This window comes from Siphateles boraxobius, unplaced genomic scaffold, assembly GCF_051911475.1.
Source record: "Siphateles boraxobius isolate OS27281-9 unplaced genomic scaffold, OSU_SipBor_1 1, whole genome shotgun sequence".
Classification (NCBI taxonomy): Eukaryota; Metazoa; Chordata; class Actinopteri; order Cypriniformes; family Leuciscidae; genus Siphateles; species Siphateles boraxobius.
In genome coordinates, this window is record NW_027508699.1 from 27,104,129 (window position 1) to 27,128,181 (window position 24,053).

Here is a 24,053-nt window from a genome sequence, read left to right on the forward strand (position 1 = left end):
ATCGGTGTGTGTAGTGCCACTTTAAGTCGAACACACCTAGGTTGTGTCCAAACTCATCCCCTTTATCCTTAAATTGGGCATTATTTGAGGGAACAGCCATTTGTAGTGGTGTCCGAAACCATAATGGACATTATTGATTGCACTCATTCAATCCCATAATGGACCGCAATAATGAGTGTACAACTGATGTACGCTCCCATAAGGCACTGTGAATGAATGAATTCCTGTTTATCGCCAGAAAATGCTGGCCGCAGGTGAATTATCCTTCCATCCATTTTCCAAACCACTGGTCCAATGTGGGTACAGCAAAATAGCATAAAGGTATAAATTCCTTTTTAATTGATTATTAAATTGTTTAATTATGTTTATACATGTTAGTTTCCATGACAGAGTTCGAGAAAAATCTTTTCATTACTACTGGAGCGTCCAGTTTTGATAAGTTTCAGATGATTATTAACAGCAAGCACAAACTATGCAAAAGCAGCAGCCCTTCCGGTGCACTTGGTGTCCGAGTTCGCTCACTCGTTTTCATTCACTCCTTCAAGTGGACTATATTAGAGGAGTAATGTAGGGAATACTGAATGAGGGTAGAGGGAATGATTTTGAACACAGCTCTAGTGTGTTTGAGCGAATCAATTAAACTAATTATTAAAAAATTCTCCATTAATACAGTCACTTTCGTTTTTGAATGTATCAAAAGATGTGTTTGACCTGAAGCGGCGCTGACAGACCGATTGGTGTATGACATCAAAATACTGTGAGAGCGATTACGGAGCAGACGCCTCTGTATGCTTTTGAATCGTTCTCTGGTTGTACTTTGATGTCATGTCATCGGTCGAACACACCTAATGTGTTTGAGAGAATCGATTTAATGAATGTTTCCAAAACGCTCTCATAAATACAATTGCTTGTTTTGTTTCTGAATTAATCAATGTGTTTGAGCGATTCGATTGAATGAATGATTAAAACTCACTCAAACTCTAAAATGAATTGATGTGTCTTAACAAATGGATTGAATTAATGATTCAGTAATTCACCCATAAAGACAGTCACTTGTCACCACCTACTGGTGTAACTATAGAAAAAAACTCCACTAATGCATAGCCAGTCAAAATCGAGTATTGGAACTAACTGTTATATATATATATATATATATATATATATATATATATATATATATATATATATATATATATATATATATATATTCAGAATTATAATACAATATATACTGTCACTGGGAGGCAGTTCATGTGGAGAGTAGGAAGAGATTTGTCTCTATCCAGTTAAACTAGTCAGTTCACCTGATGAACAACCTCTTATGATCCACTTGCAGCACAAAAGTGGGCCAATAGATCTCTCATCACAGACCAGAGTGTGAATGTCCTGAGGCCAGCAGGGACTCTGCCTGTCAAACCAGCCCAACTCCCTGCTGACCAACTGAAGTCACGTGAAAAATTGAGAACTGGCTTCATGAACTACACTGGTCCTTGATGGACATTTCAAACCAGGATGTCCTTTTGATGATTTTCTCATCTAGGATGAGATGGTAATTGGTGTGATTGGCTCAGCCTTGCTTGAGCTATATTTGTTCATCCCACATATGGCAATATCTATAATTTATTTGTAATTTAGAGGACAACAGCAAATGGAGGACATTATTAATCATCTTATACAACATGCAGTTTTGCATGGAGTATTTGTTATAGGCAATGGTCAATGTACTCTCGCTTTAAGAAGAACAGAAAGATGTGCCCTACAAATGACCATGATCCAGTGTTATTTTGGGGGTTGAATTTTGTCTTGGTTTGACTTTTATTCTGTGTAAAAAATCAATTGTGCCATGCCTATAGCTCTGTCTTTCTCCAAGGAGACAACCTTGTATAAGTATTAAGTCAGAGGACAGCTTGTGACAGTTGTGACAGTTTTTCAAGCCCATTGAGTAAATTTGTGTGTGTGTGTGTGTGTGTGTGTGTGTGTGTGTGTGTGTGTGTGTGTGTGTGTGTGTGTGTGTGTGTGTGTGTGTGTGTGTGTGTGTGTGTGTGTGTGATGACTGCGCTGTCAGAAAATGTAATTCTTATTAGGTTTCTCGTGGGCAAAAAACAGCTACTAGTGCAACTGCATAAACTGAGAAAGCATGAATTCACACATTTGCCACCATTTTTATCATATTTCAGAAGACATGAAAATTCTACAGCCATCACAAATACATAAACAATAAATATTGTAAATAATTTCAACATTCAATCATGAAGGTTAATTTAGTGTGAAGTTCTGTGAGCTAAAAAAACAAAAAAGGACCAATTAGGGCAAACTAATTCACCAGTTCTTTTTGAACTGATTCACAAGAAGGAATCAGAAAGAACCGTTTGGAGGGAACTGATTTGTTTGAAGCAATCAGAAGACCCAATGCTACATTTAAGAGGAATCATTTAGAATGAACTGATTCACTAGAATTCAAATTAATTGAAGCTTATTTGTATAGTATTTTTCACAATGCATATTGTTTCAGTGCACAGAAAATGCACTTTTCAATGTTACACTCAGGAAGTATTCTGTTACTTTCAGAGATGAGTGTGTCAGTAAATATGACAGTAATATACAGCTAAGATAATATAAGATAACACAAGTTATTTGGCTAGTAAACACCATGTATTTAGTTGGAGCAAACACAATGAAAATTTTAGGCAATGATTACAGCTTGTGATAATAATGTTACAATATAAGAATAATATTTCATTAGTTCAGTCAGAGTTTCCAACAGTTTTGGGAGAAAGAGACATTTAGGGGCAAATGATTTACTGAATCAATCGGAGGATAAGTTAGGATATTCCTTGATCTTGTTGGACTGTATAGCAGCATGTGCAATAAAAGTACATTTGAATACTTTAGTGCACTACCAGAAAAACCTAAAATGCACTATTTTGAAATCTACTTTCACAGTACTGAAAAATATAAAGCTATGACATCACAACCTTTGGTTAGTAACTCCAAGCACTGGGGGGGAGTTCATTGTGTGTCTATTGAGCTTGTCCTTACTCTTAGAAGAGAAGTTGGTCACTCATGTATGAGCTCTTTGAAGTAAGGTTCTGGAATCAGTTCCGCAGTCCCCTGTTGTTCCACAGTCCAAGCTAAGAACACTGGGTTGTTATACCTCATTTTCCAGGCTCTTATAAGGTCCAGCTCCAAAACCTGTTGTCGTGCAGTCAGACTCCACAGAGCTCTGGGGAGTTGCTTTCCAAAGGCTCCATCACACAACTTTATAAAAAACACTTTGCACAACCAGAAACCAAAGGTGAGGTAGACTGAAAAGAGGAAGACTTGAAGACAGAAAAGAGAGCAGTAAAAGGCAGAAAGAAAAAAAGGAAAGGTGGTGGAGAAGCGAGCAAGAGAAAGAGAAGAGGGCAGAAGAGAACAGGTTGCTGTGTCTGTACAAATATGGCATCTCAGTGCTTCTCTATGCACTTTACAGCAGCACAGAGCAGTTCAATTGATTGTTTCATAGTTTTTAATTAGCATTCACCAAAGTGCCCGGTAGTCCTGAGGCCATGTGTCCAATGTTCTGAGGCAGGGCAGAATTTGCAATTTATACAACTATCTGAACAGGGAAAACAAGATTATTGTGCTTGCTTTTCCTCTCTGCTGCTCACATTGATAGCATCTGTGTGCATCGATGATTTCCTCAGGCCATGTTTACAGCAAATGTTGCTTGGTTTTTCTAAAACAGCCTGTCTATATTAATGAGCAGAATATATCCAGAAGAACCTTTAAAAATGCACGTGATTCCCAGCGCTTTTTCAGCATAAAATAAATCTGTCTTCCATTACAGCAGCCAAAAGAAAAATTATCCTGTTAAAACTGTCCTTTTTAATCCCATTGTAAAACTGAAGTTATAGTTCACCTCTCTAAAGACCATCCAAATGCAATAACAGCCCAATAGAGATTCACTGAAGATTATAGGTTTTGATTTTCTCACGGTTTCTCTTTCCGACCTGACTTTTGTCTGGCTTTTAGTGATCTGTAGTGATCTTACTAACTCTGAGTTGATCTGCTTGCATATTCTCTTAGTCAAATATTCAGATCAAGCATCATCTTTTTGAGCAAACTCGCATTTCTTTGAATGTAAGTACTGTGTGAGTGACAGTGCCTTGTTTTGATTAATATCAATATTTCAGTAGTTAAAGTAAATTCTGCTGCTGCGGCCATGTGAGGTCCTCAGTGTTTTTTTGTTTTTATGCCTGTCACATGTCATCATTATTGATTTGTTAGTTTCACCTGAACCTTGTTAAGCTGCCTATTTTAAACCCCTGTCGTCTTGAGTTCTTTGCCCAGTCTTGAGTTGACACTGGTGCAGTCCTGTTGACTAAACCTGTCCGTGAGTTATTCGCAGAGTATTTTTTCCTCTGTGATTGTTGCTTGTTACCGACCTGTACCTGCCTGTTTCTTGGATTACGAGTTGGCCTCCTGCTTCTGCACTACAAAAATAGATTTGTTTTAGCCTAGAAGCAAGACAAGCACATTGCAGGTCATGCTCACTACAATTGATAACTAAGACACAAGATGTGCAAGTTTCTTAGTATAAATTTAGTCCTTACTATAACACAAGTAATACAAGTTAACCTGGAAGAGAAGTCTGATATACAGCTTCGTAATGGACGATAGCAAATATTAGGAAAGCTGATCACAGAATACCGTGATTGATCAATCAGAATAAAGTATTCCATACGGTAAGCCATACAGTAAAATAAAATTGCATATAGATCAGATATACAACATGTCTAAGCAGTCTCAATTTCCAGAGTTGACACGCATTAGTTGGGGGCATTTTTACTCCCAGGTCCTTTTACACTCTTTTGATTGAAGCTTCTCCAATGAATGCAATGGAAGAACAGAATAAGCCTGTGTACGAATGACGCTTACTCTGTTCTTATGTGTTACGCTGAATAGTGCACCCTCATCAGAATGCAGAGAGCATTCTGGTCAAAACTTTTTTCTTTCTACTTTTCAGGTTTTAAGTTTAAAAATCATTTTGGCTTTCTTTGATGTCATAGCTTCACCAGGTGAAGGCTGACACTTTACCTAGTAAAGGGTGCTATTTCAACTCGGCCTCAGTTCAGAAAAACTTTAAAGATAAAAGCACTCAGGAAAGATCCTGAGGCCTTAGCAAAAAAGGAAAATGTAGTCCAGCTTCCTAGGATGAAAGCTCTTTTCAACTTTGTCTGCCTTTTTTTCCAGGCTAAAGATAGCAACTAAAATTTCATTGCAAATGTGCATTTAGTATGGGCACATTTAGACATCACATCACTGTCTTGACTTACATCTTGTCTTGACATCCAATTGAAAGACATGCATGTGTGTGCATGTGTTTGTTTTGTTTTTCAATATAAACAGTGATTCAGGATTTTGATTAGGTGGCATGTGGAAATGTTAGGTAGCCATGGATATGGAGAAGCCGATTCTTTCTCATTCAATATGCAACACCATTTTCAAGGAATTGACCATTAATGAGAAAGGAAAATCCTCTTGATTTGCTGTGTTGTACTAAAGAATGACTGAGAGAATGAGTTAGATGAATATTCACCACAGGAAGCATATTCCTTATTCACAGGCTGTAACTAGTGAATGAAATTCATTATCACAAGTGTCGATCATAAAAACCCAAGCCATGAAACTATTATTAATTAAAATTTGACAGGTTTTATATCAAAGCTCTGAGGTGTGGCCATGGTTGCAGGCAAAACGCTGATACCGGCATTTTTGCAGTAGGCCTTTCTAAATGGGAGGGCGTGGTGATAGATTATTCAGATACTCGAATGCAACAAAAGACATTGTTCGACCTGTTGAATTTTCTGCTCTGATCATTGAATTTCATTCTCATAACTTCATTATTATTTAATCATCTATATGCAGCCACAGAGGACACTTCCATTAATCATTTCTAACCATTAGACATACTGACCAATCAAAGTGTGTTTGCTCTCCAAACATAGTAAGGCACAATTAAATGATATCAAATTTACAAATAGAAAAGAACCCTGGCAAAACTTTACTAAAATTTTGCTTATAAAAACTTACATTTAAATCCAAAAGGATTCATAAATCATTGAGCGATGAGGTGCTGAGATTTTTTCATCAACACATTGAGCTAAACACGATTTTCACTTTAATTCCGAAACAAGTGATTAATCTTAATCCGATTTAATTGAACATCACCATTCCATGTATGAATATTTTTTTTTACTTCTGAAAACACAATTAGAGCAATATGAACAACATATGTTGTCAGTACTTGATATTAATGACTGTAAACCTAACAAATGTACAGTACTTACTGAAATCTCTAAATTGTATGAACCAAGTTCAATTTGTCCGATACTCTGATACTCATATTTTCTGGTTACCTGTAACTTCCCACATGACTTCAATACTGCAGAATAAAAAAAAATGCAAATGCTCTAACATGACTTGTGGGATTACTAATTTTATGTCAAATAGTTATCAGGACGTGTGTTATATTTTTAAAATGGCTAATTATCTGTGCTCATTATGCATGATCTGAACTCAAACCAACACACATTGTGTTGCAAACAACAGAAAATATACATGTTTAATTTTTTTTTTCTGACATGCATAAATGTACACAGTGTATTCATATTGTTTGTACTTTCATACTGTATGTTGTCAGAGTTTATGACTAACCCTTCCATAGAAAAAAAGCAGATTTTTTTCCCTGCAGAAAAAAAAAAAAAAAAAAAGTGACAACAGTTTCCAGTGACAGGTGATAAATGGATACGGTATGGGAATCTATCTGCTGCATCAACACATCGGAAATGGGATCTCCAAAAGATAGCAAATTACATAGAACTTGTGCCATGGTGATCCCTCTCTCTGATGCCTCACTGACTGTAACTGCAGCACAGGGACTGGATGTGAGGCACAGGACTTCTGTCATATTTATGCTGAAGCATACAGTAAGGCCCATGAATCATACGGGAAAACTAGAGAAACTTTACAGTGGTTATCCTGTTCAAACAGTGAAGGAAAAGTGTGGATGGCAAAAAATGGAAACTAAAGTTCTATTGGTTTCTCTTTTTTTCTTCTAAAATTTCTTTTTCAAGAGAAAAAGAATTGAAAAGCTACTTAAGCGAACTGGCCACATGGTTGATTGAAGCACTTCACAGGTGGTAAGAAGTGATTGAAGTTGAGCAAGAAATTGAGGACCGGCATCTTTTGGAGCCGGAACATTGTTGGTTGGCATAGATTGTTTGGCGTACCATTGAATGGATGGAGCATATTTGTTTTGAGCATACTATATGTATTCATTTTGTGGATCCATTTCTTTGTGCCTACACAGCACTATTTTTGTTTGGTCAACTTCCTGCATCCTCTGCTCTCCGGGAAATTATTTACATTCTAAAAGTTTGCTTACTTTCTCTTCCCGAAATGCCTCAGTGGTTTTACCTACCTCTGAGGGAAAGAAACAGCATTATTTTTTCATTATTTCATTTTTTGACATTACACAAATCCTGAACATTGTTTGCTTTTGTGGACTAAATATTCAAATCAATTCAGACATGGTATGTGTCCTTTGGGGAAATGTGCTCTGTGGTTTACTCATTCAGAAAGCTCCTATCACTATCCATATGTGTATTGTCTCGTCTTATAGGAAGTATGCACTTAATTTAAATCTCTCCAGAACAGTGTTAAGCCTCAGTCTACCCTAAAGCCATCCCTGTAATGACATCATGCTACGGTCAGAAAGAAAATTAAATACTATAATCTTTCACATTTGTTCAACCTTACTGCTGACAAGCAAAGGCAGAAATAAATTGGCTTTATTTTGGTGAACAACATCTCTCCCTAAGGAAGAAATACAAAGATTGTTGCTACACTGATGAGAAAATAACTTCTGATACAAACAGTGAAAAGGCTGCTATCCTATAAAACCAAAGGCCCAGAATTTAGTAGGTATGCTAGATGTCACAAGGCTGGTTGAATAAACACATGAAGATGATGATGAATGAAATAAGGTAATATTTAATAAATCTAACAGGTAATTTGAACAGGAACAGAGCAGCATACAACACTTCCACAATAGACGACACCGGACACAGAACTGAACATATATACAGGTGATAATGATAGTGATTGTTGAGCTGAACATAATTAGTGTCCGTGACAACATATGAGTGACGAAGGCAAACGATGATGAAACATTGTGACACTAGAGACGTCTCCCTACCAATATCCAGTGACTACTGAATTGTCCCCGGCAATAATTTTTATCAAACATTTAAAATATATTTAAATGCAACCACTGTTGTTGTAATTTTGGCCGCATCTTAAATGCGTCATACCATTGACATTACCTGAGAAGTCTAAATAAATAAATACATTAGAAAACTGCATGCGCTCTTTCAAGGGTATGCATTTAATGCATTGACAGAGAATATAAAGTAAATGTTTAAACATATAAGTGCTCTTCATACATTATGTAAGCCTTGGTACTAAAAATGTGTACTATAATAAAGTTAAGTCTCTGTTAAACTGCCTCCTTGTCATCATTACTTACCATTGACTTATAACATTACAGAACTGATTTGTAGTCAAGCTAAAACCCTTAATTTCAATCCCTGAATAACGCTTGCTAGATATTTTATCTCAGAAAGCTAAATTGTAATGCTGTTGGTTTTATAATGAGTGAAGTGAGGATTATGTTATGAGTTGGGAGTTCTTACTGATATCTATAAATAAAGGCTTTAGATGACATGAAATTGCAATTGAAATCTATTATAAATCCCAAAAATGCGTTTATGCCCTCAAAAGTCAAAATCAAACTGGCGCCTTTGTATACAACAGTTCAATAAACAAGTAAAATTTGAGTACATTTTAGACACATTTTGATTTTGGGTACACATCGTGTAGATTTTGTGTGGATTTACTCCGCTATATAAGGAAAATATAATAAGCAAGATTTAAGGGATCTTTTTTTTTTCAACAGAAAAATAATGTTTTACATTTATTTTTATTTAATTCATTGTAAAGTTAAAATGCATTTTAACTCTCTGCAAATAATAATAATAATTATAATATTTTTTTTCAATATTTCACATAATTATGGGTAACATGTAGAAAACTGCCCTTTCTATGTTTATAATTATAAATGACATGAATTGCTTATCTTAAAAGATAGGATATTCTCAATTTAAAATGGTGAAATTTCACGAAAAAGTTTGGTCCAGCATGGACAGCAGGACAATGTGGGAAATGTGTGAGAGAGATAATACTATGTAATATACTATGTAAATTTAATTTACATTATTTGGAAAGCCTATTTGCCATTATGTTGGATGATGATATGTTTTAAATCGCCAGTAAGCTTTGTTAATTGTGAACTGCTCTGGGAAATCTGGGAAATCAAGAATTTCTCATATTGAGGCTAGACAATTTTGCCAGATATGATTATTGACTTGTCCCACCTCAGTTGCGGTGTTGAAACAACTGAATTAATCAGTGTTTTAGAACAAATCTAAATGTATGATTCAATGACTCCCTTTCACTTTCCGCCATGTACTGGCATGAGGATGTGTTATTATTATTATTATTTATTTTTATATTTTTAAATAATATATTATTTATTTTTTATTTGTTCACAGTTCAGAGGTTCTGAGATTTGAAATGAATTCTCGGGGGTCTGCAGAACCCAATTAAACAAAAAAAACCGTTGCCATAGTATGTAATTGTTTCAGGGATATGCATATATATGGCTCATGGATGCACTTCCTCTTATTTCCAGGCACGGGTTATTCTTCTGGTGAGACAGCAAGAGCAGAAGCACTTAAGGTAAGATAAGACTCAGTTTGTGAGATCAGTTGTAATATATCTCTTCCAGCTGTATTTCTCAGTACACATACTACATAGTTGTGTGTGCGTATGCGATAATATGCACTGATTTAAAAATAAGGTATGGTCTGTGAGTATTTTGACATGCCAATTTATACAATTTCCTATAATGTCCTCCACTCTTGTCTTATCTGTATCAAAGTTATATTTTTAAAACGTTTTTTGACGAGTTTCACTTACATGTCAAGGTATGCCCTGTGAATTTCCAATCCTTACTTAATGCCTGTATTTTGTTGTAAGTGCATTTTTTTTTTTTTTTTTTTTTTTTACTAGAGTATATGTGCTAAAAAAAGAAAAACTTTTTTGCTAATTAAATGTACTTTTTTTATTTTTTTTATCCCTGGCGGACCATGAGCTCATTATCAACCATTGTATGCGCAGTAGAGTCCAGGGCAACTGAGGACTCAGCATTTGCTTTTGTGAGTTGCAGACACGAGTAAGGCTTCCAAATGATTGAAATGTTCTGGGAGATGCCACGACTTGTTTCTCACAATAGTAAATGAGGATTTCGGTATGTGTCTCGGTGACTGGGTCCCTTGAGGGGGAGGCGACTTGGTATTTTTAACATCTTAATGAAACGCTGAGAGGGCTCCTAATTGCGGCGCGAGTGGGTAGGGGAGAATAGAGGTGAAGTGACAGCGCTGGGAGCCTTTGATCTGAGAACTCTAATCAATGGGGATTAGTGTCCTTTAGCTCTGTGCTGCGCAATGTCTTTGACAGCCCCATGACTCTCATATTAATGAGCCATTAGCATGGTTGGAATTAAGAGAGATACCAGTTCACAGATCTCTGTGGATAAGAGTTCACTTTAGGGTGACACTGATAACTCGTGGTTGCCTGCGGTGGCCTGCAGTTGTAGAACTGTTAGTCACTCCAAGTCATCTAAGAATAGTGTCTTTAATCTATAAGGAGTCCGAAATGAAGGGTGTCAGGAGCAAGTTTATTTAATTACGCTGATCGCAATACAAAGATATATGATCAAGTCCTATCGCACCTCTCAAATGATACCCTCAGCCCTTACGAACCTCCCCCTAAGTCAACATTTCGGTGATGTACTGTCACATGGTTTTGTGTAGTAGAATGATGTGTGCAATCAGCACTAGTGTGGGCATAAAGTGCAGAACTTTGAATTATATAGTTACAAACGGGTAGTAATGGGAGTCAACAAGAGGCTTTATAGCCCTAGTGGAATCATCGTTATCTCTGTTGCTGTGTCCGAAGTCGCTCACTTTTCTACCGCGTTTCTACTGCAGGAATTTTCCATAGGAACTAGGGACTTTGGGGTGGTACTCGGTGTGTTTTGACCGCAGGTACCAGGGTCTAAATGAAGTTACGGGTAAAAATGTCCCCCTCAGAAAGTTCCTGTTCGCGATGTAGTACTTTTTCAAAGTGCTTGGGAAAAAAGTTCCTTTGGAGAAATTGTTCAAGGGAATTTTGGTGGAAACGCGGCTTTGTTCACTGATTCTGTAATCCCTATATAGAACATAGCAGTTGTGTGACCTATTAGCAAGGAGTGAACACAATGAAGCGAGGTATTTGGACACTGACGTATTACATCGTGTGTCAGGGAGCTGGAGCTATTGCAGAAACAAATTTTTTCACATAGGTTTTACCCTACATTTAGCTTATTTAATAAATAACAGTCATAATAACTTTAGTAATTGATGTTAAATTAATGCAGGTTGGGTTTTTTGGTCATTTATGTTTATTAAACCAACCATAGCTATATAATTCAAATCCACATCAAGAATAAACACATCAATAAGTGTACATTACGGTATGTTTTTATTTATTTATTTTTTTATGTATAAGCCTATTATTTCTACAACAGCTAGGTAATGACGTTGATAGACTACTCATTTCAAGGTAATGTCATTGGTGAATTTGACTAAGAACAGTGAAGATAAAAATGTGTTGTTTTAATAAGGGGAATTTAAGGCTTTGCGTCAGGGGAAATACATAAAATTAGTGTAATTACAATTACACCCTGTTTTGAAATAAAGTAAATGGAGTTGAGCATATGATGGGACTTAGAGTCGACCCCAAAAAACCTGGAAACACCCCTAAAAACAGGGTTTGAAATTAACACTCGCAAATGAAACGCTCACAATCTGAATGAAAGCCTTCATTCAGATTGGAAGGGGTGGTGTAGACCTGAAATGATCTGATTAATATTAAAACTTTAAGCATGTAAACATTTATTTCTGACTAGCTTGTCAATCAGATTAAAAAAGAACGGATCATATAAACAGAACTTTCTGAATCTGATATTGGATTGAATACATTAGTGTGTTTTGAATATACCTAATGATTCAGAATCAGATATAATATATATATATAAAATGGCAATTTTAAAATTTAGTAGCTGAGTTGGATAGTGAGTGAAAAGCAAGCTCCACGGCTTTCAACTGTGATTGGATGGGAAGATAAACTGGCCTAGTTTTCTTTCCTTTGGACACAGACTGGATACATACAGTATTCAGATACCTATTCAATTTCTGATATACTCCATGAGCTTAAGTCTGCTGACAACTGGACAAACTGAAGTCAAAGAACATTTGCTTTGACAAGTCCTGCTCGTTTGCATCTCTGTACAGATTTCAGAAGGACACCCACATAAGGAAAAAGTGGATGGTTTATTATTTTTAATGAAGACCGCATCCAAGGATTATATGTTTTTTCAGAGCATTTGACTGCAAATTGTTTTGAAAACTCGGCACAATGTAATGGAGAAAAGAAACTGTTGACAGACGAAGAAGTCAACTGTACGTAAACCATAAGTATACAATTTAGTAAGTATTAATTTAAGTTACATCGTACTTGCTCAGATAAGTATTGAGTAATATTAATTAACTACTGGAGGTGTGACGAGATCTCGTTCCCTAATCTCTAATCTCTGCACTTAGGCTAGTGATGGGCGTATCGATACTGACATCGAGAATCGAAAATATTGATACTCAAATAAAAATATCGATACTACAGTTTTTTTTTTTTACCTGTGATTTTTTTTATTTGACAAGAAATCTAATGCATACAATATGCATTGAATTGGATGAATAATCTATGTTAGTGAATAATTGTGTAGTAGAACCACTTCCCTGCTTATCTAAATTGAACATGCAAATGCTGCAAGTCAGAACCAATCAATCATAGAGAGCGTTCACACACTGCCAACAATGCATTCAAACCACTAATCTATATATTGTCATCATAGATCAGTGATTCAAACAATGCTTAACAGAAGACAGAAAAATATATGTTTGAACTATTTCATAATAAACAAATTTTGCATTGTGCAAATTTGTGCAATTAAATTGTTTTAAATTGAATTTTAAAAGTTCATACTGATGTTCTATTCTGTAACTAATTTTAATATAAATCATACACTGTCAGAATAAAAAGGTTACATTTTATTGGTGCATCAGCCTGTCACTGGCAGTCCCTTATGAATATGAACATTACAGTGACCATAGTTCAAATAGGCCTATACTATTTTGTAGATTTCCATGGTTACCACTACAAGTAAACATTTTAACCATGTGTAAATAAAAATACAATCTAATAAATTCCAATTAAGGCATATTGAATGTTAAAATGCCTTTCAAATATAATGTTTAGTGGGGTATCATTACCCATTTTAATCTTAGTAATTCAATAATTTAAGAAATTTTCAAATTTAAAAGTTCAGCTTAGAGGAATTGTATTGCTATCGGTATCGACGATACTGGCCTTGAAAGTATCGGTATCCTATCAAAAACAAAATAAGTGGTATCGCCCATCCCTAACTTAGGCTAACAACTCATTAACAACTAATTTATATTCAAGTATTTCATGCATTACAAAGAAATGCATCTATTCAACCTTTAGTGCATAAGGATGAGGAAGGTATATAGACTTTAAGTCACATGTTTTTCAAATACATCTTAAATAAAATGCACTGACATTTGTCAACCTCGAAATAAAATGAAAAACAAAAGTGCATCCTCAACAAAAATAGTGCATCCTCAAAAGTGCATAGGGCATAGTTGATATTTCTCTGACATCATAGAGTTTAACATAATATAAATAATAATAATTTAATTATAATAAATAATAATAATAAACTTTAAATGATTTCCAATTTGCACTACTCAACATCTTACCCTCATCCAAAGTAGCTGTCTCTGTCAAAAACCCAGATTCTCTACCACAGAAAAAGGTTGGTCATCAAGGTCTATAAATTCCATTACTTTGCCGTTTATCGTTTTAGCCTTTTCGCTGTCTCTGGAAAACGTTTTACAATTTTCAAATGTCTGCTGAATTGGGGACATTGACGCTCCGTGTGTGTTAGGCTTAGCACTAGTAGCTGCTGTCGCGGCTGCTTCATATTCTTTTAATACAGCTTCGCCACGATGACGACCTTTCAAGTGAGATTTAAAATTTTTGTGTTAAAACTTGACGCCTTTTTTCCACCTCTTAGAATTCTTGCTAAACATGTTCACAGATGATGACGTGATGGGCGCGAGCCGCGACACAGTTTTAAAGCTGCAGTCACTTGCACTCGGAAAGCGAATGAATCTCGGATAAATCAGACTGATGGATTGATTTACCACCAGCAAGCGTACTTTATCGGATTTAATTTATTTATCGGAGCAAAAAAAAGACGTCATTTTCACCCATATCTTTCAATAATTTATCTGTCCGATAAATATCATGCATCCCTAGTTAAAACATTTCAAAATGCACCTGCAGACTATTTTTCCAATCATTAATTTTGTCACTGTGGATTTCTGTAAAATATTTGTACTCATCTCGTTCTCGTGAATTTGGAATTATGCATAATTTACTGGTATTAGTAAGTACATGTCGTAACGTGTAACTATGTCACTTTAGATGAAATTCTTACCAACTATTAAATAATGTTTTGTCTGTAAAAGATGATTTTATATTGATAATGTTTTCAAATTATTTACTCATGTCACGTGCAATAGCGAGGGGTTGTTAATATCAAAGTCCCTTTTTCTTTTGCAATGACATTAGCCAATTATAACAATGGCCTTTTACGGACAAGCCTTAAATGAGCTTCCACCTAAAAACTGATCATTAAAGAAAGGGGCTGAATAATATTTTTTCCCGCATATACACTTTTTATTACTTCATATATTTTTATTAACATTAAAAGTAAACCTTAAGGAATGCAATAAAATAATGTTCTGAATTTAGCAACTGTCTTTCTGAGTGGATTCAGAGTGAAATAACGTTTTTTTTTGTTTTTGTTTTTTGCAACAATGATGAGAGATTACAGCAGATTTTTTTTGTTTTGTTTTTTTTCAGTCAGACTTTTGAGAGGCTCACATAAAAGACAAGGGAGCTGAATTCCCCTAAATGCGAGTGTGTCATGTGGGATAAGGCATTTTTAATGCATCCTAACTTCACATGTATGTAATTAATCAGGTCCTGTGGGAGATTTATTATTTTCTTCTCATGGATTATACAAACATGATATAATCAATCAGTTTTCATATTGATGCCTGAGAAAGAGAGAACTGACAGCGAAGGCTCAAGAGCTTTGTAATGTTATTCAGACAGGTGTGTTTCGAGTTCAGGGAAGGATCGAAATCTAGCGACCTGAGAAAGACAGCAGTGAAAGATCCTTGATCAATCGGAGCCCAAGCTACTCAATAATGAATGTGTGGGAGTCACATAATCCAAAATGCATGTCTGATTTTACCTTCTAATCCATCAGCCTTTCGATATCTGTCAGCATCCGGGACGGTCCTGTGTTTTTTCCTTTACTTCCATGTTCTATCTACACTCTTATCTCTTCTGGCAGCTTACACATCCACAGCTACACATACAAAGAGTGTTTATATAGTAAGATCAAACACTTAAATTTGTTTGGGAGTGCTGAAAACTAAAGGTGTTTGAATCTTTGGACCATCACTGAGCCATTGGATTTTTAGAAGTATATGTATATCCCAAATGTGCTTCTCTGAAAGCCAAATACTCAATTTGTTAATAGGATCTATACCAGTGCGTCCATACTGTATGTACAACCAACCCGATATTCCGGCACTGCGTATTTATTGCACGAGTTCATGTTTTCAATTGGTGTGCTCTTTATATGCAAAAATCTACTTCTGCATGCATCTGATATGGAATATCCACTTTAGAAAGTCAATTTAGAAAGTATTGACTTAAAGAATTAGTATTATGATTTTGGTAGCAAAACTGTAGTTTAAGAAAGAAAATGAGAGCATATTCTGAAAACACATTTTAATAACTGACCACACTCCACACCCGACCTTAATTGTGTCTAAGAAAGCTTTGTGATATTATTTCTCTTCTATTGGAAGTCAGGTAATAATTTCCTGATTTCTGTTCTCCTTTGACACTCTCACTGTAAACGAATACTGATCTGAGCAGCTTTGTATTGGATTTGAGCTTGCCTAGCTGCACTGTGTGTGTCAGGACTACCGTTGCTGTTGAAGTTCACAGAAGCCTAGCCTACTAATGTATACAGTAGTAGACATTCAAATCTGCTGCCCTTGACTTTTACGCGCACAACCAATGAAGTTTGTGAACTTTTTTTTTTTTTTTTTACGTGCATTCAGAGCCAATGAAGTTTGCGCGGTTTATTCTTCATTCACTACGGTGCTTGATGGGTGGTTCTTCCATTGGGCAGAACTTAAGTTGTTTTCTTGAAATTTTATAATGTAAAACGTAAATGATTTGGACATATACAGTCAATGTTTCCTATTTATAGACGTTGTATAGGAAGAGTCTGTAAGCTAAGTCTTTGTGGGCGAACCAAAGAGATCTTTCATTGGTAGGCCTATTGCTTTCTACAAAGTCATTTTTAAAAAGCTAGCTTTACAAATGCTGCTGTATTTTCTGAGGTTGAATTTTGTACATTTAACTCAAATGGGTAGGTTTAGGGCAGGGAGGTCAACCCCGAGGACAAACACCCGCACGCGCTGGAGATTATCACATGAAACGAAACAATACCCAATCAGAAAGCGATCTGACAGAAGACCCACCTCCAGCTTGCACTGTAACATATAAAGTCTCTACGACTTCATCTAAACATTTTTCTTTTTTCCTCCCGCAAATTTTCTTCAAAAAGCAGTTCATAAGCTATAGTGCCATATCTTCTTGCCAGTTGTCCGCCATTTTTGTTTACTTTAAAGTCATGTTTGATGCAAGATATTTTGTGAGATTTCGCGTGTTCACAGGCGGGACTCTGGTTGTTTGTGAATTGAATCTGTTAGGGTGTGGTGTGCTTTCCTGGTCACATCGTGGCACTCCACACACTAGAGGAACAAAATGGTTAAATCTATAATTTCTTATCATCATGTTTGTGGTCTCTCACATTTTGAAAATCTTTTAAGATTTTAAAAAATATTTTACTGTGGCCCAGCCCTAAATCAAAACAGATCATAAACATCACAATTGTTTTACTTTCCTCCACTGGAATTATATAAAGATCATCCTATCAGATCTTATGTACATAATGTACTTATGTGCCATATTAGTTAAAATCTGATATTAAGCACAGAAAAGGAGGAAAAAATCACCCCTGAACAAGTACACACTTCAAATAATGTAAATATGACAAAGCAGTGTTGCATCACATATAAGATATCCAGTATTAAATGTGATAGGGTGTACTGTCAGTGTTCAAAAGGTAACACATCAAGTTTATTTTGACCGCTAGGTAACTTCACTCTACTTCTGATACTCTATGATAGTCTATGTTGGAACAGATATATTTCTGTCTTTTATGAAAGCTCAACAATAACTGTCAGTTTGTGGGAGTAAAAAAAATAGAGGGTTGTGAGAAAAAGATAGAAAAGTGGAAATATCCTTCAGAGCGGTATGGCAGAAAAAAGCTCTTTCAAAGTGGGTTTCACTTAAAAGGAAGTGGGAATTATGCTTTCTGTCAAACACAGGCCCATGTACATTATTTGATTCACTGACATATAGGAGAGAGACACATTATGTTATAGGGAGAGCACAAGCAATGGTATCACCATAAACACACTGCCCGAGAGGTAGAAGAAGCTTCTGATATCAGAAAAGTTATTTAAAGTTTTGTTCATTCATATCTTGCCAAACTCGCTCAGCACAAAACTACACATATCAGGACTTCATTGTAATCAGTATTTCAGTGATGCAATAGTTGAAGGCCAGACAAAAATAGTTCTCAGATGTTTTGCAGTCATAATCTGTTGTGCTATTGTGCCAGGACTGCCGAAAATCATAATGATGAGTTTGCCTCTAACCCAACTTTTGGCTTGAAAATTAACCAAAACCAAATGTGCAGCATTTCCAATGCCAACAGCAGGATTGTGTGCCATTCAGAATTAAATTAAGAATGTCTTTAAAGCTCCAATTCAATTCTTGAATTTTAATTGAGGTAGCAAATATGGCACAGACGTGTAAATAACATTTTAATTTAAGAATTATTGTTAATGTAAATTGTGTGAATGTATGTTAAGATAATCATTTTACACTATGAATTACACATAAATGTCATCATTCTGAATTATTATTTTAATAATCTATGTATTTTATTATATTTCTATTTCTTTTACATAAATGTGTAGACTATGGAAGAGAAACTTACATATCAAAGAATATATAGGCATAATTACTCAATCCATTACTTTGTTAATTATGTTTTGAAATTTCTCTGTAATTTGATTGTTGAATTTCTTTTAATTGTTTTCTGTAAATTTCTCTTCCAATCCAGTTTTAACTCATGTATTGAAAGCGAGTCAGTTCTTCCATTTGGAATATTTTTTTCTTCTTTTCTGACTCTGAATGGCAGTTTTCTTGAACTAGAGCAAAATAGGGGAGCAGTTTATGAACAATTGTTCTGAGGCCGGAGTGGATTGAGGAACTGGATTGACACTTTTGTGCAGGGAGCTTCTTGAATGTAAATTAAGTCTTTGAACATCTCTCTTTCTCCCTTTATTCGAAGGTTTTGGTCTGATGACATGCATTTTTACCTCCCGGTTTCCCATAAGAGTGGCTGAAAATATTCCTTAGTCTTTCCTTTTAAATTCAGAATAGTACCAGCATGACAGTACACACCTTTTGAATATTTTCATTTTCTATTATGGATCACTCTAACCCAAGCCAGGTCTAAACTCAACAGTTTCCCAATTTATTCTGAAATGAAAATGAACACTCAAGCATAAAATTAAGTCAAACACATTTCTCTATTCACAATTCACCCATGCAAGAGATTGACGGGCACAAACAGACAGGACAGCTAAAAAATAAACAAAAGACACAACTGCCATTAACAAAAGACTATTCAATAAATCACAACAGTTTCTTCAACAATGTTTTGGTATAGAACAATGACCCATAATTCTATATGACTACTCTTTGTTTATTTATTTTTATTTATGACATATAAATTCAACTTTGCTTAAAAAAAGAACTTCTGATATATTTACTATTATTTTTTGCAATTGACAAAAAACAAAATTATAAAAAAAGAATGATTATATGTTTAAGTAAAAAAAGAAAAAAAATTATTAAGTTATAATAATTTATGCATCAGAGGGTTTAGTAATTTCAGATAGGTTTTTTTAGAGACAGAGAAAAAAAATAGTAGCAATGTCTGTGTCTAACAGCCCATTTGGTGAAAAGAAGTGTGGCCTTCACAATGTGCTTTTCTAAAACACGGTTTTCGTGTGTCCCAACATGCTTAAATCCACGTTGCCTTGGGAACTCTAGAAGTGCGAGTGTGAAGGAGACTGAGAAGTAAAACCTGCTGGGTCGCAGGTGTTGGAAATGAACAGTGTCCAATGATCCTGAAAGACAAGGCAATTTGGCAGGCACTGTTGGAATAATGAGAAAAGAATGGTAATGTTGCGGGGCTGAGCTCTCTTGCAGGGCGTTTGTGAGCCAGGCCAAGGCCAGCTTGCATGCACATCGAGGTGTTTGCACATTAACCTGCACAAATAGGGGTTGCAGCACCCCCAACCATCCACCTTTGACTGTGTCCGACTGTAACACTCACCCTACAAAGTTGTAGTACGGCTCCTTACACAGGCAAAACAGACATCTCTTTTTGTCAATCTAGCCAGTGCAAGCAGAAGATACCACAGGAAGCAATATGAGGAAAACATGTTGAAGTAAGAGAGATTGAGGAAGACAGAGTGAGAGCAAGAGGACTCTCCAGAGAGGGATAAAGAGATGGATGAGGCATAGCTGTCTCTTAGGGGAACTGCTCCTCATGTTCTCTCAGACGTGACATAGTGTTAGTAGATTAGACGAACTTGAAATAAAGGAAGAACTCCCCTAACCTGCTGCCAGATTCACCACGGCCAGCTGGAAACATCCTGTTAAACGAGGGAAGAGAGAGACTTAAGACCTGGGGCCGGTTGCACCAGCTGTGTGTAATTTACAATTTAGCCTAGTATTGACATAAATGGGCACTAAGTTACAACTTGCGCAATAATAAATATTTTTGTGTCAATGCATTATTAGTCCTTCTTCAAAAAGTTGTTTTTGTCTTACTCGGATTTACTAATGTCACGGTTCATGAATTCACTGTCTCTTTTCTGAGTTGTATGTGTGTCTGTGTTCTGTGCTGTGGGCGTGGCCTCTGATCACCTCTGATTCAATTATCAGCGCCAGATGATACTGATCAAGCCTTCCTATTTATTGCCCTCGTCTTTCGTCTTGTGTTTGTCAGATCGTTGTTGTGAGTTCACCGTGACCTGTCTGCCTCCAGTGTGTGCTGAGATTCTGTTTCCTGGATCACTTACCAGTCTCTGTTTCCTCTCTCAATGAGTTCTCTTGTTTGGAGATTCTGTTCCTGCTCTGGATTCTGCTGAGTCTTGACCTGCACTTATCAAGATCACCGGGTTGTCCATCGAAGTCCCTGGGTTGCTGCTTGTAGACTTCTGCTGCATTTTTGACTTTCTACCTGTTCCTTATTTACACTCATTAAACGGCTTTTACTTGCAATTGTGTCCTACCCTATTTGAAACGTGAAAAATATGGTAAACATATTATTGGGGTTTATAGGTGTGGTGTGTGAGTGGCATAGGTTAGTTGTCACAATGAGCGAGAGAGGTTGACATGGAGCAGCTCAATTTCAAACCTCTGGGGAATCCCCCGTTTAAAAAAAAATGCAGAACAGAGCTTGTAATAAAGCAGGAATCAACATTAGGTTGGCTTTTAGAAATGGCAAGAACTGAGGGATTTGAAATAGCGATCCAGAGATGCCATTTTTATTACTCAATAAGTGATTAAAGTATTGTATTGACCAGATAAATTGCCATGTGTAGCTCTCTAACAGAGTTTATTGTAAAACATTATCTATTGTGAAGGGTCATTTCATTATGGGTTGTTGTAGTGCTGTGCTGGAATTTATTTTTGAGGAAGTACCGTGACTATTAATGTGTATAGCTGCAGTAACGTCTTCAGCTAGTCAGCTTGAGATCCTTTCCATCTGAAGTTTTATGTTATCTCTTAAACCTAGTAGTGATTTTCTTTACGAGCAGTAGGATAACCATATTCATCTGTACAGTCACACAGAGCCAAAGCACAACCAAAACACTGTTCTTCCGCAAAATGCATGCAATTTAGTTTATTAACCACTAGAGACTAACAGTTACTGTAAATAGTGTACCTTTAAATAAAACAATTAAATTCAGCTATAATGTAAATAAAATATCTGTGACATTGATTAGCTCACTGGTATAGCAGAGTGAGTGATGGTAATGTGTTAAAAAGGTTCAAATCTTATAAGAATGTACATTTTAATAAACCAAATAAAATTGCAGCTATATAAAATGTATCAGTGGATGGCACATTGTGTTTAACTAACTTGACCTATGCTGACTCCTAGCAAATAAAGAGACTTTTTTTCATGTGCTGACTTCAGCTTGTGCCTATAGACAGTAGCGGAAGTGAGAGGACTATTTGGAAAAAAGTTACCCACTTTTACAGTTAGCGGTGAATGGGAATGAAAGAAACTTGATGAGTGATAGAGAAGTGAACGTTGATCTGAGAACTGTTTCTGCCAGAATCCACCACTGAATAAACTTGAAATGAATCATAAAACACAGACTAGTTATTTGATGCAGAGACACTTGTGTTTAGGTCGTGAAAATGTGTTCTCATTTTAATGTAAACTGGAAAACAGACTTGGAAGTTTTGAAAAGCAGAAAAACAAGGAAAGAAAAAAGGCAAAGGGGTCTCATTGAAGACTTGTGTCTGTTATTTTGCTCAGAAAATCAACAAGCAGTGTTCACTCTTGACTAAAACTGTGTAAGGCAGATTTTGTCGCTGTTTCAAAGTTATCTTATCCAGTTTCATCTATAATGGCATTTTCACTCTTTAAGACCTGTTAGAGACCGTTTACATCACGTCGGTACTGTACCTCTTAAAGCGATGGTGCACATTTATGTTCCTTGCTATCTTTCCATTATCTACAAGGCTTTTCAAAATGCAGTGCGAAGCCAACAAACATTCCCATCTGTTATCTTGGTGAGAGGTTAATGCTTTTGTTGACCTCCTGATGCCCTAACATCATGTGGGCTACATGTCTTTATCACAACACTGCTGTTTTTTTTTTTTTAAGTCCCCTGCTTTTCTCTCTAAACAAATCATGGCTTAAGAACACAACAAACATTTACTAAACCATAGGAGAATTGTCCAGCAGGACACAGGAGAATTACTATCAATCTTTGAAGACATGCAGGCATTCATCAGGATACTGCTTGAAAATTCAAATACGCTACATCACAGGCTTGAAGATGAGTCATATCAACTGAACATGTGGAAGAGCCATAATTCTGAGATCGTCAAATACAGTCATTCATGCTTTCAGCCCTGACATTTCAATCAGTGGTGTGTTTTTGTTCTCTGAAGAATGGATGATGTGTCTTGCAGGTGAAAATGAGCTAATCACAAGATTTCATAGATTCAAGCATGCACACTGGAAAATCAAGCTTAAGCTGGTATTTTTTTTTTTTTTTTTTTTTTTTTTTTTTTTAACTGGTCCAAGCTGGTCATTGGTTGGTTGGCCGGCCAGCCACCATGTTTGAAAAACCAGCCTGACCACTTGAAGCTTGTTATCACCTGGTCCCTATAGTTTGTTGCTTGCTCATTAGCTGGTAAGCCATCTTACACCAGCTATTCCAAAACGCTACCAGCTTAAACTGGATTTTATATTTTTGAGTGTTACTATTTACTTTAGTTTTGGAGTGAACTGGAAAGAAAAACTAAAACAACTCAAATTTGTTGTAAATTAATCTCTTTACTTTCTATTTCTTGAACATTTTGAGTCAAAGGTAACTCTCGATGAAGAAGAAGAAAGAGATTTGAAATACTGAAATTATGTTGTCATTATCTCAATTGTGATGCATCTGGTCTTATTTTGAAAAACAAGAATGTGTCATCTCACCGAAAGAAGGTGAAGCTGTTTTCAGCAATGAGAAGAGATTGCTTCGCATTCATATCTTTCTTAGACTTTGTCATTTTCCTGTTTTTTCTTATACTATGATAATACCATTATAACTGCCATTATACTTATACTTGTATCATACAACTCTCGGTAACTTTACATAGTTCCAAAGGAGGTCAAATTTTATCAGCAGAAACAACAGCCACAGAATGCTGTTTAAATAATAAGAAACAGGAATTATAATACAGGATATTACATCAGCCTTTCCTGCATAAAATGCAGGCCATAATGATGCAATTGTTCTTTTCTTAGTTAAAAAACATCCATTTCCACCGCATGTATTCTTCCATTACAGATCTCCTGCATCACTTACATTGATTTGAAGCAGAACGTTTGCAGACCAGTATTTGAAAAAAATCTTTCATTTATTTGCTTGGCTGTGTAATATTACATTATTGGTTTCCAGGGAAAAGGTATACACTAGGGCTGTCGATCAATTTCAGAGTTATTTTAGAAATAAGTATATACAGTATTTATATCATTTCAGTTTTCTTTTTAAGTTATAGCAGTAAATGGAATGAAAGGGTTGCAGCTGTTTAAACATTAATGTAATTGTGTCAATGAGCACATTTGCAGCCCAAATTACAATATTAATATCTGTTAAAATAGAGATCCTCATCTCTAGAAATTTACACAATTCTTATTTGTTACCAATGACTATTTTCACAAATGT

At 35.8% G+C, this 24,053-nt stretch overlaps 1 protein-coding gene across 1 annotated transcript in view; it reads left to right on the forward strand.

Annotated features, from left to right (window-relative positions):
* The window catches only part of tnr (tenascin R (restrictin, janusin)), a 254,509-nt gene that overhangs the window by 164,496 nt on the left and 65,960 nt on the right, over positions 1–24,053 (forward strand). Inside the window, exon 4 of the mRNA XM_077231834.1 lies at positions 9,797–9,843. The gene's annotated coding sequence lies outside the window, so the exon portion shown is untranslated. The remainder of the gene's footprint in view (positions 1–9,796; positions 9,844–24,053) is intronic.